Source organism: Polyodon spathula, chromosome 24, assembly GCF_017654505.1.
Source record: "Polyodon spathula isolate WHYD16114869_AA chromosome 24, ASM1765450v1, whole genome shotgun sequence".
Taxonomy (NCBI): Eukaryota; Metazoa; Chordata; class Actinopteri; order Acipenseriformes; family Polyodontidae; genus Polyodon; species Polyodon spathula.
In genome coordinates, this window is record NC_054557.1 from 23,858,041 (window position 1) to 23,866,317 (window position 8,277).

The following is an 8,277-nucleotide window of genomic DNA, read 5'->3' on the forward strand; positions in this document are numbered from 1 at the left end:
CACACACACACACACACACACACACAGACAGACTCAGACACAAAGACACAGACACAGACAGGCACAATCAATCAATTAGTACAATCAGCCATGGACTATTGCTTGCACTGAATAAATTAATCCACAAACTGAAAAATCTAAGAAAAAAAAAATCGAAAAACAAAGTAAAGTTACTATAAGAAAAATATTCTACATTACAATTAAAATATGTGATTTTATAAAAAAAGAAAGCAGATGTATTTTCACTAATGCATGTGGTGCTTATATTAGTAACAGAAATAAACCCACAAACTCATCTATCAAACCAAGCTGTTTAAATCCCCCAGTGTTACTGTTCATAAATATCAACGACTTTCAATAAATAGGAGTTACTTGGATAGAATATCAGAATTATTGACTTAAAACAAAAAAAAGCATTGGAGTTTTCAATAATAAGTATATTTATATTTATATATATATACAAATTGGCTCACTTCATATGTATACACACCACTAGGAACTATTCCACTTCAATTCCATTCAATGAAGCCACATGAGTTCTACTGTTAATAACTTTTACTCCTTTAATCCAAGTCAGTTCTCCTTAGCTGAAAATTTTGCAGTAGTTTTGTTTCTCCAAACTGTCACCAAGCTATCCCACACAAACAGGAATGGAAGTATAAAGTCAAACTAATTCATACCAACAAACATTTCACCAAACAGCATCTGGCATCACCCTGAACTGCAACAACACAGTGACGGTTACTCTTTCACTCAAACACTCACTCGCACTCACACACAGCGACTCACTCTCCCACTCAAACACTCACTCGCACTCACACACAGCGACTGACTCTCCCACTCAAACACTCACTCGCACTCACACACAGCGACTGACTCTCCCACTCAAACACTCACTCGCACTCACACACAGCGACTCACTCTCCCACTCAAACACTCACTCGCACTCACACACAGCGACTCACTCTCCCACTCAAACACTCACTCGCACTCACACAGCGACTCACTCTCCCACTCAAACACTCACTCGCACTCACACACAGCGACTCACTCTCCCACTCAAACTCTCACTCGCACTCACACACAGCGACTGACTCTCCCACTCAAACTCTCACTCGCACTCACACACAGCGACTCACTCTCCCACTCAAACTCTCACTCGCACTCACACACAGCGACTGACTCTCCCACTCAAACTCTCACTCGCACTCACACACAGCGACTCACTCTCACTCACTAAGCAAGACAGCTTCTTTAAGGGTGTTTAAATTGATACGCCTGTTTTCAGACAGACAGACAGACAGACAGACAGACCGCACCAGCATCTCTCCATTCCCCTCTCTCTCCGTTCCTCGCTCCCTCTCCACCTCTTTTTAATCATGGATTAAATGTCCAATCCGATCATGCCCAGCATGTAAGTCCAATCCATGTCTGTCCAAGCTCTTGTGAAGACGGGGTGCTGTGAGGTCTGTACCCCTCGGAGTTCCACGCAGCCTCCCTGCTTTTGATCAGTGTGCACAGTGAGTCTCCAGTTCAGTGGAGTGACAGACAGGCAGGCAGGCAGGCAGGCAGACTTGATCCAATAATATTCCTCTGTAAAACACAGACCATGTAAAACACAAGCCAAGAAACACTGTGTTCATATCACACTGTACAAAACAGCATGATAGGACATCATACAGACACCATGCTGGGGAGCTGCTATACCTCTATACAGGGTTTTATATCAGTGTTATACAGTGTGGTCCCGCCAGCATTGCCCTGTGTACAGTACAGCACAGCCAGGCTCTGCCAGCACACAGCAGGCAATGTCAGCACACTAGATCAGAACTTTATATAGACACCATGCTGGGTAGCTGCTGTAGTTCTGTACAGGGTTTATAGTGTTATATAGTATCTTTATGTGAGCATTGCCAAGCACAAACAAAGAAACACACACACGCATACAAAGGCTATGCAAATACTGTAACCAAAACACCTCCACCTAGTTTTGCATTGCACTCCCCTCCCTCCCTGCTGTAAAGATGCAAAAATTAAACAAAGGTGTTCAACCAAGGAGATTAACTTATAAACCAGGAAGAACAAGACAGTATGCAAAGAAAGGAGGAGGGAGGGGAGAGAGAGATGGAGAGAGTGAGAGGGAACAGGAGAGGGGGAGGAAGGGATGGAGGGAGGGGAGAGAGGGGAGAGAGAGAGAGGGAACAAGAGGGAGGGAGGGAGGGAGGGAGGGAGAGGAGAGAGGGAGAGAGAGAGGGAGGGAGGGAGGGAAGAAGGGAGGGAGAGGGGGAGGGGGAGAGAGAGGGAGAGAGTGAGAGGGAACAAGAGAGAGGGAGGAAGGGAGGGGAGAGGGGAAGAGTGAGAGGGAACAAGAGAGGGGGAGGAAGGGAGGGAGGGGAGAGGGAGAGAGAGGGAATTAGAGGAGGAGGAAGGGAAGGAGGGAGAGGAGAGAGAGAGTGGGAGAGTGAGAGGGAACAAGAGAGGGGGAGGAAGGGAGGGAGGGGAGAGGGAGAGAGGGAAAGAGGGAGAGAGGGAAAGAGGGAGAGGGAACAGGAGAGGGGGAGTAACAGGAGAGGGAGGTGAGAGAGAGGGGGCAGCCTATTCATTAGGAACTCCCTTTCCTAATAAAATGGCCACTTCCTGTGTAGTAATGAGATTGGAGCTAATCTACTACACAGGGTGGCCTGCTGTCTGTCTGTCTGTCTGTCTGTTTGTCACTGATACAGCAGTGTTCCTGTGCAGTACCATAGCACACTATCAGCACCAGACAGACAGGCAGACAAACAGTGAGCTAGCTAGGCAACGCATTGCAGGACTCAGTCCAGAATCAGACCTGTGAGATAAAAGGGGTTTCATATGACCAGCTGGGTGAGCAAGAGAACTGTGAAGTGCAGGGAAGAGAGGAGAGGAGGGAGGAGGGGGGAGGGGAGAGAGGGAGAGAGGGGATAGGGGAGGAAAGAGGAGAGAGAGGAGAGAGGAGAGTAGAGGGGAGATAGAGAGTAGTAGAGGGTAGAGAAGAGAGAGATGAGAGAGAGTAAAGGGGAGAAGAGAGAGAGTAGAGGAGATAGGGGAATGAAGAGGGGCAAGAGAGGAGAGAGGGGAGACAGAAGAGAGAGGAGGGGAGAGGAGAGAGTGGAGAGGAGAAAGATGAATGGAGAGGGGAGAGAGAAGAGGGGGAGAGAGAGGGGAGAGAGCAGAGGAGACAAAAATGGAGAGGAGAGGAGAGTGGACAGAGCATAGGAGACAGGGGAATGGAGAGGGGAGAGAGAAGAGGGGGAGAGGAGAGGGGAGAGAGCAGAGGAGACAAAAATGGAGAGGGGAAGAGGAGAGTGGAGAGAGCATAGGAGATGGGGGAATGGAGAGGGGAGAGAGGAGGAAAGGTTTGTAGAAAGCTGGGTTAATGATACTTGGGGGAAGTCTGAGTCTCTGGACACTGGGAATGAGAAAGAAACAAAAAAAAGGAAGTACAAAAATAGCAGGAAATTGGCTATTTCTGTAAAGCTTAACTTCCTGTCTCTGTGTGTGTGTGTTTGTTTAAGAGAGAGAGGAGAGAGAGAGAGAGAGAGAGAGAGAGAGAGAGAGAGAGAGGGGGTGAGGGAGGAGAGGGAAAGGTTAAGGTCAAAGAAGGGATGGAGTAGGTCTGTGTGAGACAAAGAGAAAAGGAGATAGGGACAGGAAAGAACAAGAGATTCTATCTATGCAAACTATCCCTCTATCTCTCTATCTGTATCATGCTAGGATAAGTCACGGAAAAGCTTTATAAATAAACACTAAATAAATATGCACTTAGGATCAAGACTTTCATTTCTGTCACAAAACTTTTGTTACATTACAACTGTTTTCAATAGAAGTAATCTACACATGAATCTAATACATTATTACAATAATAATAATAATAATAATAATAATAATAATAATAAAATCTTGGTGTACCTGTGTCACCTGTTCGGTCGGCAGTCCTGCAGCTCGACAGGTGTATTCGCTTTGATACGGGTGAGTCTGACTCTCACGGCAGGTGTAACAATCTCAGCCAATAGGAAAGTACAACGTCATTCTACCGAATCTAAGTACAGCACGGATTGTGAGCCGGGCTTTAGAATGGCGAGAGCACCAGCAATGACGTCTACATTGTTCGAATTCGGTTCCCTGACTTTCAATAACTCCAAAATGCAAAAACAAACCTTGCATTTTATTTATTAATGCGTAATTTTAAAATGCCAACGTGTCTGTCTGTTTTAAATGGAATTTCAGAGAGCTGGAATTCTTGCTAATGTGTTCACGTGTATTTACAGTACAGTTATATTAGGCGATACTATTCATATACAGAGAGAGAGAGAGAGAGAGAGAGAGAGAGAGAGAGAGAGAGAGAGAGAGAGAGAGAGAGAGAGAGAGAGAGAGAGAGGAACCGTACTGCCGTACATTAATTAACCGAGGCAGCACTGCGGTCTTGTACTAGCCGCCGGTATCAATAAAGCACACGTGAAGAGACCAGCTATGAGTGCGTACACACACACACACACACACAAATTATATATAGATAGATAGATAGATAGATAGCTAGATAGATAGATAGATATTGCTTATTGTTCAAAGTAAATGACAGTGACATTACCGTATTCCGTTTAGCTGCTGTGCGAGTCTCTGTGTGTTTTAAATAAAACCAGACTCATGCGCTGTAATTCTCCCGTCTTTGCTTGCAGGGGTCTTACACCTGTCGTCCCCGCTTCAACCTTCATGCGCTTCTTAAACGAAAACAAATTCATACATAATATAGCTTCATTAAATCTACACATGCGCAGATCCGTGTTCCCCTTCCTTCCTGTGGTCTTTGGTGTTTAGTATTTGTTTAAATTCCTATCACAAGACGCCCTTTCCTCGGTCAATACTTGGCAGGCTACCCAGACAGCCTCCGGTATAGCGACGCGCAGTACTGTACTGTCCGGCGGTCTAGCTGTCATTGGAATACAGCAGTAACGCGGCGTCACTCACGATGACACACCCACAGCACCCTGTTAGACTCGGTCGGCCGCTGCTTAGATACAGTATGCTATTATAAGCGGCGACTCAGCTTGACTTCATGCAAAGAAAGCAGAAGGATGGCGTGAAAACGCGGAATGGAGTTTTCAGAAGGTATTTTCTTTACCGCTTATTAAGACTCCACTCCAGTTGAGTGTGTGTGTGTGTGTGTGTGTGTGTGTGTCTATATATATATATATATATATTATATATATATATATATATATATATATATATATATATATATATATATATATATATATATATATTCAGCTATGACTTTGACTTTATGCTGGGAAATTTTCAAAGGGTGTCAAATTTAAATTTATGTTGTATAATTGTATTAAAATTTATGTCACAGTTTTCAAGATTGGTACTTTTTTTTTTTTACTGTAATGACACAATTTTGTACTCCTTTTAAAAGGTTCCTGTCCACAGGTGTATTATATAAAATATTTTATTTTTATTTTTAGTCTACTTTAATGTAACATATATATAAATATATATTATATATATATATTAATATATATATATATAACCTATATTATATATATATATATATAGACAGACAGATAGATACTTATGGCTTATTGTTTAAAGTAAATGTTAGTGACATTACCAAAACACAAACACACATTTTCAGTGTGAAACAAAAAAAGCCAAGTTATAAAACGAGGCAAGCCAGTTAAGGTAGACATCAAAAACACAAGTCAAGTTTCAAGAAACCACTTGTGCAACCTTGCCCAGCACCAAGCAGATAGACACAACTGTCAAAGCGATGCGTTGTACCAATTGTTTCTACCAACTTGGCTTGTGTTTTTCACACAGCTTAGAACAAACATGTTCCTTCTAGTGTCAGAACAATCCTCTAAGCACTTGCTAATTAAGAGAAAGTACAAATAAACTTGCCATCAAGTATGGCTGTATTAGTATTATTGTAAACTGTTATTATTATTATTATTATTATTATTATATTATTATTATTATTATTATTATTGCTGATAGTGCAGCTCAAATACTGCTACATCAAATTCATGTTTTCAAGTAACTCGGTAAACTGGTCAGACAACACAGCCAGCACTGACCGTACTGGTCGTTCTGGGAATTACATGCAGCTGGACTTTAATGTACATTAACTTTAATGTATAAGCTAGGATTTTATCTTTGCTGGACTTTGATGTGTATATTGGGTACCCCTCTGAAACCACATGGCACTATACCAACTTGTACTGTATAGTTATCCTTCAAGATTTGCACAATACATTACTTTTGTAACACTACCAAAGACTTGCTGTTGTCCCCTTTACCGTCCTTCCATTATACACACACACACACACACACACACACACACAGTGGTTTGCAGAAGTATTCACCCCCCTACCAATAATGTCACATTTTGTTGAATTAGATATAATTTATGCAGTTTTTCAAATAAACTTTTTTTTTTGAAAGCTCTAGTGGTTAAACTGAACACTGTTATATGAGGAGGAGGAGATTAAATGTCAGCAAAACTTGCAATGAAAATGTACAAAGTATTGTATTGCAGAAGTATTGTACATAGGATGGTGAAATTTTTGCCCATTCTTCAAGGGAAAATTGCTCCAGTTCTGATAAGTTTGTTGGGGATTGTCGATGGACTGCAATCTTCAAGTCCGCCATGAATTTGATTGGATTCAAGTCAGGACTTTGACTGGGCCACTTAAGAACATTAATTATCCTCTTGTTCAACCACTCCAGTGTGGCTTTGGCTTTGTGCTTTGGGTCATTGTCCTGCTGAAGTGTGAATTTCCTCCCCAGTTTCAGAGTCTTGGCTGACTCACAGGTTTTCCTCAAGGATTTGCCTGCACTTTTCATTATCCATTCTCCCCTCTATCCCAACAAGCTTCCCAGTCCCTGCTGAAAAGAAGAATCCCCATAACATGATGCTGCCACCACCATGCTTGACAGTTGGGATGGTGTTGACTGGGTGATGTGCAGTGTTGGGCTTGCACCAGAAATAACTCTTGGAATTCAGACCGAAAAGTTAAATTTTTATCTCACCTGACCACAAAACCTTTTTCTACATAGCTGCAGTATCATCTACATGCTTTTTCGCAAACACCATACATGCTTTAAGATGAGGCTTTTTGAGTAATGGCTTCTTTCTTGCCACCCGTCCATACAGGCCAGCTTTGTGCAGGACCGGCTTATTGTTGATGTGTGAACACTGACTCCCATCTCAAACACAGAACTTTGCAGATCTCTCAAGGTCATTGATGGATTCAAAGTGATATCCTGCTTGCCTGGCTGCTCAGTTTGGAAGGGCAACCTGATCTGGGTAGAGTCTGGGTGGTATGATGCATCTTCCACTTCTTAATGATGGACTTCACTGTGCTGAGAGGGATAATCAGTGCCTTTGAAATGTTCTTGTACCCTTCTCCTGCTCTGTGCCTCTCTACCACTTTATCCCTGTCTTGTTTCGAAAGCTCCTTGGTCTTCATGTTTGCTTTGCTGGATCACTATGTGAGCTGCAGCTTGAAAGTCTTTATATACCTGAGGGAAATTATCTACAAGTTAAACTACTTTGAGTGCACACAGGCTGAAACCATTTCACTGATGTTGTGACCTTTCAAACAAATCATTTACACCTCATCTGATTTAGGCTGCAGTAGCAAAGGGGTTGAATACTTGATAACTGAGATTAATCTGTTTTTATCTGTAAATCTTATTTATATTCTATATGCATTTTTTAACTTTATCTATCTATCTATCTATCTATCTATCTATCTATCTATCTATCTATATATATATATATATATATATATATATATATATATATATATATATATATATACACACACACACACACACACACAGTGCTTTGCAAAAGTATTCAGCTCCTCTCAGTTTTCACATTTTGTTGCTTTAAGGCTTGCAGTCATGACACTTTGAATTAATATGTGTTATATACACAACCTACTCCACACATTCAAAGCAAAAACAAGAAGTAAATAGATAATTAATATGAAATAAAAATGGGAAAGTCATGATTGCATAAGTATTCAAACTCTTTGCTGTGGCAAACCTAAATTAATTCAGGTGCACAAAATGACCATAATGAGCTACACAATTAGTTGAATTGCCTCTGTCTATGTGCAATATTAGTGGTTCCCATGATTTCAGAATAAAAACGCCTGACTCTGTGAGGTTCCTTGATCAGGTAGTGAATTTCAAGCAAAGACTCAACCATAAAGACCAAAGCAAGTCAGGGATAAAGTCATTGAA